Below are 15847 nucleotides of genomic sequence, written 5' to 3'. Positions count from 1 at the left end.
CCCCTGAGGAGTATTCTGATGAGGACTGTGATTCAAAGGCCATTTACTCAACAGACACATGATTGGAATCACAATTTGGAAAGGAAATCCTACTCAATAAATTTATTCACTCATTTATTCTTCCTTTCCTCCTCCTCCTCTGTTTTTGTTTTTGTTCTTTAAGAGACAGGTTCTCTCTATTATGTAGCCCTGGCTGTCCTAGAACTTGCTGTGTAGACCAAGGTGGCCTTGAACTCACAGAGATCCATTTGTTTCTGCCTCCAGAGTGCTGGGATTAAAGGCCACCAGGCCTGGCCCCACTCATTTAGTCTTTCAATGACTATTGATACCACACTTGACAAGCACTGTAGATACAAAAGTGACTCACTTGGAAGTGGTCCTTGCCTTGAGGAGTTTACCTTCTACCTCAAGGGTAGGCATGTGCTGCCTGCCACACAGCATTTGCCGTGGGTCCTCGCCCCTCACACAAGCATGCCCAGCTCAGAGCTTATCTTCCACAGATGACAGATGTGTCTTAGGAGAATGTGCTCAGACTGTACAAGTTCAAAAGATGTATCTAATGAAGCAACAGAGAATATCACCTGCAGTGTGCAGTGAGAGGACCGGGTGGCCAAAACAGGGCCATGACAGGCTCCCCCAGCAGCCCTGACACAGACCAGGCCTTAGTTTCCGTTCATTAGAATGGGTTGGAGCTGAGTAAACAGTTCTCAGGAAAACCACAACTTAGGGGCAACCAATAAGAAGCATCACCCCCCCCCCCAGCCTCCTGCTGGCTCAGCAGGCGTCCCAAGCCCCTTCTGCTGGCTCCACGGATGCCCCCCCCTTTCTGCTAGGTAAAGAAAACTTTCCCTACTGCCAAAAAGCCCCTAGACACTAGACCCCACCACCACCAATAGGCCGCTAACCACTACAGCCTCCCACCAATCAGCCCCCAGACTAATCTCTCCTCCACCAATCAGCACCAGATTAATCTCTCCTCCCTGAAATTCCCCTGTTTAAAACGAATTTCTTTGGGCTTCATTATTTGTTAAATTGCATACGTGACTGTTGGTCTTTCTTGGGGGCTCCTCTTGGACCCTAACAAGCAGAAGGTTGCCTGAGCATTACACAGTCTCAAAATATGGTACTTTATAGCCAACATGTTCAACATTCAAAGACATTGTCACTCGTGGTGACATCTAGGCCCGGCTGCTTCCGAGGACCTTGTCTGGGTCCGTAGTCTTCCTGCAACCGTGGCCTGTGTTGAAGTCTGAGGCTCATGTTGACACCAAAAGCCACCAGGAAGCCTGGAGTCTGGGCCTCAACATGTGGCCTTGTTGGTGTCTAAGGGCTGTGCCGCTGACAGAGCCACGCTGATCTGGGTGGTCTGTGCTGCCATCCGGAGCCATGATGTCCTCCGGGCCTGAACTGCAGCCAAGGGCCATATCCCTGGTCCTGCTGCAGCTGGATCTGTGTTGATGTCTGTGGCCCGTGTGACCACAGGGAGCCCTAGGAACTATGCTGAGCCAGCCCACCCTTCGTTGGCCCTGCCCCTCACTGGACACTGCAAGAAAGCGGGCCTTGCTCCTCATGGGAGAGCTGCTGCTCCACCCACCACCACTCAGGAGAGATGGCCCCACCCCTCCCCACGGGTGTGGGAGAACTGGTTCTGATGGCAGGGGGTTAGAAGAGCTGGGGGGCAGAAGAGGGGGGCAGTCCTAGTGGCTTGGACTGACCAGCTCAGCTACCACCCAGGCCCACATCCAGGGTCTTGGGTTGGCCCACCCTAACATCCACGCTGTCTATGCCCTAGTGGAGCACGTGAAGAGACTGTTCCTATGGAACCATAGCTGCAGGATCTCCATGACTCAGGGTGGCCAGGGGAAACCCGAGAGGAGTTTCTGTGAGAGCCCAGTTGATGATGGCATACCAGAAGCCAGAGGCCTTGAACCAGACCAATGACTCATTGCAATGAACCTTTGCACGTGAGGCTGATTGGACAAAGGGGTATACTGTGTGACACACCTCGGTTCCCAAAGCCACGAAGATGAATGAAGAGGTTGGAGAGGCCGGAAAGATGGAGAAGTGAAGTTGTTGTTTTGTTTGTTTGCTTTGTTTACTTTGGTTTAGTTTTAAGTCTTTTAAAAAAATTTCTTTTTAGGGGGAGGGATGCTGCAAGGGTAAGGGGAAGACATGGGGGACTGGGAGATGAGTGGAATTGGGGTGCATAATGCGAAATTCCCAAAGAATCAATAAATTATGTTTTTTGTTTGTTTGTTTGTTTTTTTAAAGCAAGAGAAAAGACATTCCACTCATCCTGCTTGGTGTTTCCTGGTTTCTTTCATTTATGAAGTTCTTCAGGATGTTTACAGTTCATTCTTTGCCTAGGTGCTGTGGCAGGTGTCTATGTGTCCCTGTTACTTGGGAGGCTGAAGCAGGAGGATCTTGAGCCAGAGACTTGGGCCCCACTGGGACAGCATAGCTAGACTCTGGTACTTTAAAAATAAAATAACATAATAGAGTAAAACATCCTGTAATAAAATTCATCCCCTGAACAAGTTCTCACAATCTCAATAGTTTGTTTCTTTTCAGTTTTTCTTTTCTCTTTCATCAAAGAACCATGGACAATGGAAAGCCAGGTTTCCATCATGCACTGTGGTTTCAGGAGGGTTGGTGGTAAGGTGCCAGCAGCTTCGAGTTATAAAGCACTGATAAGCCACAAGCCCTGTGGCAACCTATAAATTAATAGAAATGGGTTAATTTAAGATATAAGAACTAGATAGCAAGAAGCCTGCCATGGCCATACATGTTATAAGTAATATAAGTCTCTGTGTGTTTACTTGGGTCTGAGTGGCTGCGGGCTCTGGTGGGACTGGAGAAATCTCCAGCTACAAATGATGCCCAATGAAAGTGGGGCAAGAGTTTCTCCCTAAAACCTGAGAAAGAAGATTCCAAAACGGAGCTAAAAACAGCTTCCTAGTTGTCTCTCTCAAGTTAGCGGCAGCCTGTGTGCTTGAGCTATTATTCTATGTCGGGTTCATGGTTTGCAGGCTTGACCTACAGCATGGCAGGAATGAGGCATCTGCAAGCCGCACATTGCACTGCATGGTGGATTTAGCCTTTGCTAGTACAGACAAAAAGAAAATAAAGAAAGAAAGAAAAAGGTTTCTGGGCTATACGCTGCTTTGATAGAAGCATAGACCCACTACTTCTGAGAGTTGATGGTACACATGGCTTCCAGATCCACAGCTGGTAGTAAACTTACCACTGCCATGTTGGGAAGCTGAGGTGGGCAGAGAATGCTGCATTTTAAAGCAATAGATTCACAATAAGACAGATTCAGATGGGATAAATCTTTAAATGATTTACAATATGTGTAAAAATGTATGTATGCTGTGGGATGGTCTGTATGTCAAATTACTCTGATTGGACAATAAATAAAACACTGATTGGTCAGTGGCTAGGCAGGAAGTATAGGCGGGACTAACAGAGAGGAGAAAAGAAAGAACAGGAAGGCAGAAGGAGTCACTGCCAGTGACCGCCAAGACAAGCAGCATGTGAAGACACTGGTAAGCCACGAGTCATGTGGCAAGGTATAGATTTATGGAAATTGATTAATTTAAGCTATAAGAACAGTTAGCAAGAAGCCTGCCACGGCCATACAGTTTGTATGCAATATAAGTCTCTGTGTTTACTTGGTTGGGTCTGAACGGCTGTGGGACTGGCGGGTGACAAAGATTTGTCCTGACTGTGGGCAAGACAGGAAAACTCTAGCTACATATGTAGGCTTGAAAGAGAGAAAAAATAATATATGCAGTTATATAAAGAAATAGATAGTTTTAAAAAATGAAGTCTTTCAAGAGAAAGTAAAAGTAATATAAAAAATGAGCCACATAAAGATGGATATCACACAGAGAATCTGGATTGTGTTGTCTTTGGGATTTTTAACTACAGAAAGACATTTAATTGTAAAGATTACTCAGTTAAACCAATATGTATATTTTAAAGGTACCTTGACTTCAAAATTTGGACAAAGGAGGCTCTGCTTTTGTTTCCACAGAAAACAAGAGGCTATGGGTTTGTTCCAGATTAAGATACATCAGGTTTGACTAGACAAGACCCCCTGAAAGGTCTCCGATGACACCATAGCCCAAATGATCCAACATCCAGAACAGTTTCAAGGCAACTGACTCAGACACCCTCATGGACTACTCCATAATCCTAAAATTTTCTTTGTGTCCCCATAAGAATACAGTGCCCTTGCCGGACAGTGGTGGCGTACACCTTTAATTCCAACACTCGGGAGGCAGAGGCAGGTGGATCTCTGTGAGTTCAAGGCCAGCCTGGGCTACCAAGTGAGTTCCAGGAAAGGTGGAAAGCTACACAGAGAAACCCTGTCTCGAAAAACCGAAAAAAAAAAAAAAAAAAAAAAAAGAATACAGTGCCCTCATTCAGCAGGAAGTAGTAAGAGAAGCTACGCCCAAATTCCCAAATATACCAAGCTGGCTTTGGAGATGGAATTGGCTCATTCCTTCTCTAAACCCAAGCATATTTGCTAATTTTTCTGTCCCATATTAGAAGAGCCCTCTGATGTGAGACAGAAAAAAACCAATATTTTTATTTAAAGCAAGTTGATTATGAATGCAATCTCTTTCTAAAGAAGAAAAGAGGATAGTGTAGATATGGTGGGATGAAAGGGTAGATTAATAAACCTACTTTTAGAGAACAACTTGTTTAGAAATGTTTTACATTGATATGGATTTTAGTTTATTGATAGAAATTTAAAGTTAATTTTGTTATACTGTATGTACATTTCTACCCTTGTTTGAGGTATGTTTATGTAACTCATTTAGATTGTAATGGATAATTAAGAAATATGGATTAATAATTAGTCTTCTATGATAGTCAAACTTATAGTCATGTTAAGTTTTCTAGGAATACATAGATATAATTTAAGTAGGTAGGTAATCTTCAAACACTTCAAAGACCTACAAAATATAGCATTTAAAATGTTTTTAAAATTTAGACTTTCTGGACAGTGAGACATGTCTGCTCCTGGCAGCACCAATTTACTTCAGAGAGGAGGATGAACATAGAAGACACTCTATATGGAGTTTATCTTCTTCTTGGCAAAAATAGCCATTTGGGCAAGAAACTGTTCTTGCCTGGACTGCTTGACAAAATGTATCAACTGGACATGCAGGACCCATACATAGGAAGGTGACCACTGAACTTTGCTTGACAAAATGGTCTTTCAGGTTCCTCCTTTGCATAGGAAACTTCCAGATATTCTACAGGACACAGAGAGAAGTGACTGAGAGACTCTAGGCCTGTGGGCTGAAGACAGATGCCCCAACTTTACAGAGAAACTTTGGATGACTATCCAGGCTGCCAGCTGTCTCTGTCTACTCTTGCAAGACTCCCGAAAGTTGCTTGCATCCTTCTCCCATTTCTCAGGTAATATTATATCCTTCTGAAGGCTTTGATGTAGTTCAAAACTGGATAGTTATAATTTCCTTAGTTATGATCAAAGATAAATTAGATATGAAACCTTAGACTCACAAATATAGGATATATAGGATATCTTCTTTAATTTTGCCAAATAAAAATAGACTAGATATTATAAATAGACTAGATCTTATAACTGTAATTCTTGCTTAATTACTGTTTTATGTAATTTTACTATGTTAAACCCTTTCTTTTGAATAGACAGAAAAGGGGAGGTTGCAGTGGGATGTTCTATATGCTGTGAATGTGTTGCTCTGATTGATTGATAAATAAATGCTGATTGGCCAGTAGCCAGGCAGGAAGTATAGTAAAGGCAGGACAAGCAAAAAGGAGAATTCTGGGAACAGGAAGGCTGAGACAGGAGATGCTGCCAGCCCCCACTGCCATGAGAAGTTAGATATAAAGTACCAGTAAGCCACAAGCCACGTGGTAACTTATAGATTAATATAAATGGGTTAATTTAAGATATAAGAACTAAATAGCAAGAAGCCTGCCACAGCCATACAGTTAATAAGTTATATAAGTCTCTGTGTGTTTACTTGGGTCTGAGCGGCTGCAGGAGCAGGGTGGACATAGAAAAAACTCAGCAACATCAAGTAGCCCCAGGATGAGCTCCAGGCCCTGTCCATTCTGATATTGATCTTTATAAGACTACTGATGACATCATTCATGCCTCCTCCTGATGGACTCTCCAAACTGGGGCAGGCTCTCCCATCTTTCTAAAACAAACAAACAAACAAAACAAACACAAAAAAAAACCAAAACAAACTCTCTCAATTAGTTTGATAATCCCTGAAGTAGCTAGAACTACTGTAACATGAGTTAAAACAGAGGCAGGACCTCAGCCTTCCTGACAAATCCCTTCACTGCTCACTTTAATAGAGAACAAAGCATACCCCAATAGGTACATCATTAACTTAGATACTGAGGAGATGGTTCTGTTTGTGAAAATGAGCCTTTTTCTAGCCTCAAATTTGTCATTCTAGTCATGTGATGCTTCCAAAGGAGACACTGCAGAATAAAGCCAGGGATCCAGCTGTCTCTGCCCTCTTCCATATACCTTCTCTCTCCACTCACTCTCTCAAAACGCAAAAGCCATGGAAATCAAGAGTGGCAGGAGACGTAGTCATCTAGACCCTCAAACATCAATAACAATAAAGAATCTAGGAAGACACCAGGCAGTGGTGGTGCACGCCTTTAATCTCAGCACTCAGAAGGCAGAGCCAGGCAGATCTCTGAGTTCCAGGCCAGCCTGGTCTACAGAGCGAGATCCAGGATAGGCTCTAAAACTACACAAAGAAACCCTGTCTCAAAACCACACACACACACACACACACACACACACACACACACACACACACACACACACGTCTAAGAAGACAAGAACTCTGTTCCAAGCCCTGTCCTCTTAGCACTCACCTTTGTTTGGTGAGATAAGATACTGCCTGGGTCTTGGGGCTGGGCCCACAAAAATCATATCTTACTGTTTGCTTTACGATTTGTCAGAAGGCTGAAAGCAGGCTTGTTTACCCTCTTCCATGAAAGAAGAAAGTAAAAAATGAGATCAAACAGACAAGCTAACAACTGCATCTGTTTGAATGTGTTTTCAGATGCTACAGGAGAAGACCAAAAAAGAAGGCTTTGAAAAGAGATATGAAGGGCTAGTGAGATGTCGCAGCTGGTAAGGGTGCCTGCAGCTGGGTCTAATCCCTGGAGCCAATATAGTGGAAAGAATGATCCACTTCTGAAAGTGGTCCTGTGATCGCCATGCACACCATTCCCCAACACACAGACATGCAAGCATGCAAAAATATTAATGTACTTTGAGTTCATCATTCTGCATTCATAAATATGTACAAATAATTTGAGTAAAATTTTTTAAATCAAAAAAACATGTTGAAGGCAGATATGATACTCAACAGCAACCCAGTCATGACTAACAAATGAGGTTGTGAAATTGGCTTAGGGGTAGGGCACTTGGCTGGTGTACCTGAGGCATTAGGTTCCATACCCAGCCCCATGCTGAGGTGGGGGGGGGCGGGAAGGGGGGCAGGGGAAAAAACCAAAAGTATCATATGATGTAATTATTACAGAGGGTTTCTTTTCTCTCTGATCATCTAGAAGTGTCCCCACAGCAAAGGGGCTGCTCTTAGTTGTCCCCTGGAGCAGCTACGCTCCGTGTTTCTTGTGTTCCTACTCACATTTGAGTGTGTGACATTCCCCCAGGTATGCTCAGGCTGTAATAAATGAAAAGTCATTTCCGTGTGCGCAGAAATGAAACACTACAGTGATTTTCCACAGCCAAGCTATTAAACACAGATCACCACAGATGGGCAAGGTGAGCAGTTGTGTGTAACTCTGGATACAGCAGTGAGAATTCCGTGTCTTCCCCCCCTCCCACTCAAGGAAACATTAGATATTTATGTGATTGAGAGTTATTTTATTTGGGGAGTTGCCTTAAATATACTCAAATGCATTTTTGTAGCATTTCCAAGGTTAAGTTCTCTAGACCCCATGATGTGTATGTTGCTGTGACAAGTCCTATCGGCAGCTGATAGTCACATCCTGATCTAGACATAGGTCACTGGATACGAGGGGTCGGGGAGAGGCCATTTTTATTGGAAACAGAGATGGAGAAGAAATGGGTGATAAGGGAAGGAGGGGGCTGGAAGAAGGTGTAGAGTATGGAGTGCCAGGGCCTTCCTCCGTGTCAGCCGTGGTTTGGAAACAAGGGGGGCAGCTTGACCTTGTCCTCTACGTGGAGGAATCACAAGTCTCAGGTGTGGGGTGGAGAAGATGGCCGGCTCAGGAGTCAGCTTGTGAACACGAGAAGTCAGGATGGAGGCATTCATTCGACAGCCAGTCTGTGTCACTGAAACGTCTTTCCAAACCCCCTGGGAATAAGACAGGACTCACAATTTTAGTACCAAAGACCTTCACTCATTTTCGACTTCTACACTCAAAAAAAAAAATCTTTCAAAGCTGTCTATCTAGTAGTGAAAGCCAATGTCATAACTTTTAGCCATAGCATAACCAAATCATGCAGGTATGTCATCATACCTACAGTGCCAAGTGCCAAGGCACCAGTAGGGAGCAGGGGACACTCAAAAGGGGCTTTACTGGATGTTGAGTAAGGAACTGCACTGGCTGGTTTTGTGTGTCAACTTGACACAGCTAGAGTCATCAGAGGAAGGCGTCTCAGCTGAGGAAAAGCTTCCATGAGATCCAGCTGTAGGGCATTTTCTCAATTAGTGATCAATAGGGAAGGGCCAGCCCATGGTGGGTGGTGCCAACCCTGGGCTGCTGGTCCTGGGTTCTATAAGAAAGTGGGCTGAGCAAGTCACGGGAAGCAAGCCAGGAAGCAGCTCCCCTCCATGTCCTCTGCATCAGCTCCTGCCTCGAGGATCCTGCCCTGTCTGAGTTCCTGTCCTGACTTCAGTGATGAATAGCAATGCTGAAGTGTAAGCCAAATAAACCCTTTCCTCCCCAACTTGCCTTTGGTCATGGTGTTTTGCCCTCAGTAAGACAGCGAGCACTTATGGAATTGAGAGCAGAGTCAGGGGAAGAAGCAGGGCATGGTGGTTTGAATGGGAATGGTCCTCATAGTCTCCTATGTTGGAATACTTAGTTCCAAGCTGGTGGAACTGTTTGGAAAGGATCAGGAGGCATGACCTTGTTGGAGGAGGTGTGTCACAGGGGGCAGGCTTTGAGATCTCAAAGGACTCACGGGTCCCAGTGTGCTTTTTCTCTCTGCCTCCTGCTTGCAGACCCAGATGTGACCACTCAGCTGTTCCTGCTGCCTGGCCTTTGCTGTACAATCATGGACTCCAACCCTCTGAAACTGTAAACACTTTCTTTTATAAGTTGCCTTGGTCATGATGCTTTGTCGCAACAACAGAAAAGTAACTGAGACTGAAGTTGGTACCCAGGATCGGGACTATTGCTGTGACAGACCTGACCACACAATTTTCTTGGCAGACTGTAGAAGACTTTGGAACTTTAGGCTAGGAAGGTGGTTGAATGCTGTAAGCAGGCCTTCACGGGCCGCCATAGTAGGAGCTTGGAAGACAGTAGTGTTGAGGGCCATCCAGACTGTGGCGACCCACCTCAAGAGGTTTCAGAGAGAAAGAATATTAGCAACTGGGCTAGAGTCAAGCTTTTTGTTGTTGTTTTTTGGTTTTGGTGATATTTTGGCAGAGTGTGGCTTCTTTCTGTCCCCATCCTAAGAACTTGTATGATGCTAAATTGAAAACTAATGGACTAACTTCTTTGACAGAGGAGATTTTAAGATAGCCTGGTATTGACTCTGTCACATGGTTATTAGTAATCACTCCTATGCAGGTCTGTAATGATAAAGAACAAGAGGGGTAAAAAGAAATACAAAACAAAGTTTGAAGACAAACAGAACACCAGGAAATGTAATGTTAGAGTCAAGGCATGTCTTAAGGAGACAGGGAGATTAAGGAGAGGTTTGTTCTAAAATGGACTAGAGGGAGGAGCACCCTCAGGAGCTAAGCTTCCAACTTGTGAAAGAAAAAGGTCTAAAGAATTTTCTGCTCCTAGAAATCAACAGCAAAGTAAAATCACATTTGCAAATGTGATTCAAGGGTACTAGGTTCCTTCCCAAGAGGGCAGCTGAACTCTATGATGTTGTCCATGTGACTCTGGCTTTACAGCTACGAAGAATACATATTGTGGAATATTCCTTTACACTGTGTGAAGATGTGTCACTATAATTGGTTTAATAAAGAGCGGAATGGCAAATAGCTAGGCAGGAAGAGGTTAGGCGGGACTTCCGGGGACAGAGAGGTCTTAGGGAGGAAGAAAAGGTGGAGTCATCAGCCAGATGGGAAGGAAGCAAGGCATGTAGGAGGAGAGGTAAAAGTGATGAGCTATGTGGCAGCACATAAATGAATAGAAATAGTTAATTTAAGTTATAAAAGCTAGTTAGAAACAAGCCTAAGCTATAAGCTGAGCTTTTATAATTAACAATAAGTCTCCATTGTCATTTTTTGTGAGCTGGCTGCCCAAAGAAAAATCTGGCTACACCAGAAAAAGAGTTGGAGAATCTCCCTCCATGACTAAGGAGAGCCACTGAGGCCAAGCAATGTGTACTGGACAGTCCCTGCATGAAGGCCCTGGGAGAACAAGAAGCCCTGAGAGGCCATTGTGCGAAACAGTGCAGGTGAAGCCTGGGTTACACTGGAGGCCCCCGAGACATTGCGCATGCCAGAGCTGTGAGATAATCTGCCAAGGAAACCTGCACACAGAGAGGAAGCCGTCCAAGAGGAAGATGTACCTTGCAGGCAGCGAAACAGGAAGGGCAGAGTCCTCTAACTCCATTGACACTGGAAATGGAGCTACAGGGTCGGGAGTTTCCCCTGCTGAGTTTTGGTTTTGTTTTGGTCCAGTATCTCCTCACTGTGTTCCAATTCCTCCCTTTTGAAATGGTAATGTATATTCTGTGCCACTGTACATTGGAAGTATGTAATTTGCTTTTCAGTTTTTCAGGGTGTTACAATTAAGAGATTGCCTTGAGCCTCAGAAGAGACTTTGGACTTCTAAACAGTGTTGAGACTGGGAAAGACTGTGCGGCCTTTTGAAACTGTACTAAATGCATCTTGCATAGTGATATGGCCATGAGCCTATGGGGGACAGGGAGTAGAGTGTGGTGGTTTGAATGAGAATGGCCCCCAAAGGCTTTCAGGATTGAATACTTGGGAGGATTAGGAGACATGGCCTTGTTGGAGGATGTGTCACTTGGGGTGGGCTTTGAAGATCCAAAGAACTTGTACCATTCCCGGGGTGCTCTCTCTCTCTCTGCCTTCTGCTCGAGGATCCAGAGGGGAGCTCTCAGCTCTGCCTGCCATATTACCTTTGCTCCACCATCATGGGTTCCAGTCCTCTGGGACCATAAGCCAGTTAAACGTTTTTCTTTTATTAGTTGCTTTGGTCATAGTGTTTTGTCAAGCATTATAAAAGGAACTAGGAGGTACCAAAGTATATGGTGTGGTGTGAACTTTTCTGAGGACATGAACAAGTGTCTTCACCCAGATAAAGCACCACTGACAGACCAAGAAACAATTCTACCCCAAAGTCCAGGTTGGTGAACCAGTGAGCTTAATTGCAGTTCCTTGTAGGAGCATGGGCAACTTGTGGACAGCTCTACCACCAAAGAAAATGTCTCCCCTCCTCAGCAACCACTAACTGCCTATATGTCTTCCAGGAGAGGCAAGGGCCTCCTGTGTCTCCTACACTGTCTTCCGAGTCCTCCCTTCCTCCCCGACGAACATTAATGGACCTGTTCTTGGGTCAAGTAATCAAGCTTCTGCGTGTCCAAGAGGGCAATGGTCATGTCTTGACCGGAGAATACATTTCATAACAACTGGGCAGCCCTGGCTATGAGGAATCTTGGGGAGGGGAGTTGAGCCACGCTCCAACAAAGCTGAAGAGCATGGGAGACCAAGGCAGAGTCTTGGTCTGAGGGCAGAAAAATGCCACCCCATCCACAAACAGGGTAGAAAGCATGTGACAGCAGCTTGTGGGTGCTTTCCATCAATTCGTCCTAGTCATAAGCCAGAGGGGAAAGGGAAGAAGTAGAGAGGCCACCCCCTAGGCTGCTTTTCACCAACTCTAGTTAGACTTGTGTTTGATCACTTTACATTTCCCTCTGGTCTACTCATGCTCTCTTAATTTTCACAAAATTCTTCATTTTTCCTCTTTGTATTTTATTTTGGGAGGCATCTATAAAGTTTTAGTCTATCTATCTATCTATCTATCTATCTATCTATCTATCTATCTATCTATCTATCATCTATCTATTGAATCTATAAATCTTTTATTCAGCAAACTCTCAGACCTCACTTAGTGCATTGCTGCAGATGTTACAGTTTCAGGTCTAGAACATAATTTGGGAGCTGGAAAGATGACTCAGTATGGCTAAGAGGACATCTTGCAGAGGATTTGAGTTTGGTTCCCAACACTCATATCACATGGCTCACAGCAGCCTGAAACCCTAGATCCAGGGAGATCTGACACCTTTCACCTCCACAGACACCCAGACTCATATACCCACACACACAAACAGACATCTATAAACACATAATTTTAAAAATAAAAATTTGGGTAAATAATAGATATTTAGAACCCAATTAGGATCTTTCAAAAACACCTTCCGTAACATTACTTAAAACTTAAAACACAAAATAGCTATGTTCATGTATTCTGGAGATTCTAACTCTGGGTCAATCCTGAGACTTCTTGGATTGGCTGGGCCTACCCTTTATGGATCTAGTTTTCCTGTTTCTTTTCAGGCCTGGTACAATTGTAGGACTCACTTTGTTCTTTCCCATCTTGGGGAACATTATCCTTTGTGTCTCAACTCATTAGCCTTCCCCCTCACAATTTTTAGCAGTCTTGGTGCTTATTTCTTATAGTCACTACTTTATTAAGAGTTGTAAATGGCATTTGGTTATCATTTGCAGTATCATCTTCACTGGTTGGAATTGTTTCCTAGGGATATCTTTTGCACACCACCCTGTTTAGTCCTCACTGGTTCAGTTCATAAAGACAGCTCTTTTCAGTTGTTAGGGACTACTAGCAGTCCCTAAAGGTAATTGCTAAACTCCTTTTGTGAATTACTTCCATTATCTTTGTGAGCTCACAGCTATTAATGTGCTTGGTAAGCCTTGTTATATATGATATTACTTTTTAAAAAGATTTATTTATTATGTATACAGTGTTCTGGCATGTATGCCTACACACCAGAAGAGGGCATCAGATCTCATTACAGATGCCTGTGAGCCACCACGTGGTTGCTGGGAATTGAACTCGGGGCCTCTGGAAGAGCAGCCAGTGCTCTTAATCTCTGAGCCATCTCTCCAGCCCATATGATGTTATGTTTTATTTCAAGCTATTCAGTCTCTGACCAATAGGAGCCTTTCAGACTAGTTCCTATTCTAATCCATGCTGAGCTTGGAATATTAATGTTTGTCCAATGGAAACTCCTCTGGGTGTAAAAACTCATATCACACCTTAGTAGAAATTAGTTTATTAATAACTGTCATTTGAGGAGTTAGAAGTGTTTGGGCAGTAGTGGAAACATTCCATTGAGTCCAGGGGTGGACCTAGGAATCAGGAGCCTTCAAAGACAAACTCCACCGTGTCACTTGGGGTCAGAGCCATAAGATGCAATCTCAGTGCTGGCCAGCTTAGACCACGTATGCCCTCTACCTTTACTGGATTGTTCTGTTTCAGGTCGGCTGGCCCGAGGTCCTTTTCCTCTATCCAGTGGAAACAGTGTGCAGGCTGGCGAAGCTCCTCAGCGCTGGTCTGTGGGGCATCTGACTGCAGCAAGTGATGGCAGTAGTTAGCTCAGAGCGGCAGCAGGTGGAGCCCCTGGTGCAGGATTCAGGAGTGAGACCCTCTGCTCTTTAAATGTTATGTATGATTCTGCAGGCCTACGAAGTGACCATAGCCCAGCCTGCCCTACAGCAGCCTTATTATGGGTTCCCGTGCCTAGGGACGGAGCTCCTGTTCTGAAGACTTGACAGTTCTCAAGAGGTCATCTAGTGTCCAGAGCCCGTACTTACACCTCTCTGGCTCTTTGCCTCCTTCTGTCTTTCTTCAGCATCACTCTCCTCTCTCCCACGTTATCCCTACCTGCGCCGCTTGCTTTGTTCTGTCGGAGACGCCATCTTGCCTGCTAGGCTGCTGCGCCGTGGCTTCTTGCGTAGTTGCTGCTGCTGCTGCTGCTGCTGCTAGCAGTTGATATTGTGGCTCTGCCTCTTTTGAAGCAGTCAGTGCAGCCCTCTGCCTTACCGATTCTGCAGCTGGGCCTGCTGCCTCCGTACCCCATCAGGGCTGAGTGGCTATCTCTGGTCTATGGCAACACTTCTGCCCTGGCTGGGCTGAGCAGGCTTCTCTGCTCTCACTTCCACCTGCTGTCCCTGTGGTCTCTGCTGCCACCACTCTTGTTTCTGCTGCCACTGTTTCTTTTCCTTCTTTCTTTCTTTCTTTCTTTCTTTCTTTCTTTCTTTCTTTCTTTCTTTCTTTCTTTCTTTCTTTCTTTCTTTCTTTCCTTTCTTCCTTCCTTCCTTCCTTCCTTCCTTCCTTCCTTCCTTCCTTCCTTCCTTTCTTTCTTTCTTTTCTCTCTCTCTCTCTCTTTCTTTCTTTCCTTTCTCTTTCTTTCTTTCTTTCTTTCTTTCTTTCTTTCTTTCTTTCTTTCTTTCTTTCTTTCTTTCTTTCTTTCTTTCTTTCTTTCTTTCTTTTTTCATGTTACCAGCTCAGCCCAGCTTTTCTGAAACTGAGCAGGCAAAGCGGAGTCAAGAGATGACTCTGACTCTTACTGGGCTTGCTGTTGAAGACCAGAGGAGGCAGAAGAGGAGGGAATCTCCCGGCTGGCCCACTAGGCGGATGAACATCCCAGGAGAGGGAGTTTGCACCAACTTGGCTAACCTGCCATGCAGACGAGGGTCTGTATCTGTGGCAATCATCGCAGTGACCTTTTTTGCACCAATCACAATGGCCCCCATGCCAGGCTACCACCCAGGGAAATGATCCTCCTCTGGTCTGGGTGTGAAGAAAATAAATGCCTTAAGGAGCCTTTACAATAAGAACTAATTGTGGCCCTTGGCATTTGCTTTAACAGTGCTTAGTAGCATACTTTAATTGCATCGTATTTATTTTGTGCACCTCTGTGGGCATGCATGCAACACTGAGCCCATGTGGAGGTCGGAGGACAACTTGCAGGAGTCAGTTCTTTCCCTCTACCATGTGGGTTTCGGGGGTTAAACTCTGGTCATCAGGCTTGTTGGCCAGGGCCTTTACCCATGTTACTGTGCCATCTTACTGGCCCAAAGAGTGCTTATAATAATGCTCGCTTCCTGACCATATGCCACAGAGAAAGACTGGCCCCTTTCATCTAGCTCAATCCTTCCTGCATTATAAAACCTCTGGAGTAATTTGTGTTGGGATTTCTCATCAGAATCAAATGTGTTAAGGCTAAGCTTCGACGGTCACACTTGTGAAAGTCACTTATTCTGTTTTTTTCTTTTCGTGTGTGTGTGTGTGTGTGTGTGTGTGTGTGTGTGTGTGTGTGTGTGTAATGCAGGGCCTCAGGCATGTGGCCACTGAGCTCTGTCCTGGCTTATGAAAGCGTCACACATCTACACATTTACACTCTCTGAGACAGATGTCTCTGGGGGACTTTCTGGTTGTCACCAATAGCTCTCTACTGAAAGGCAGTGATAAAGAGCTTGGAAGCCACACCCTGAGCACATGACCACTTTGAGAACCAGGGAGTTCTGAGCCTTTTGGTTCCATGTCATGAGTGAATCCCACCCTGATTTACTTTGATGCG

This window comes from Peromyscus maniculatus, chromosome 15, assembly GCF_049852395.1.
Source record: "Peromyscus maniculatus bairdii isolate BWxNUB_F1_BW_parent chromosome 15, HU_Pman_BW_mat_3.1, whole genome shotgun sequence".
NCBI lineage: Eukaryota > Metazoa > Chordata > Mammalia > Rodentia > Cricetidae > Peromyscus > Peromyscus maniculatus.
The sequence above is the reverse complement of the archived record's forward strand: the minus strand, read 5'-3'. Positions refer to the sequence as shown.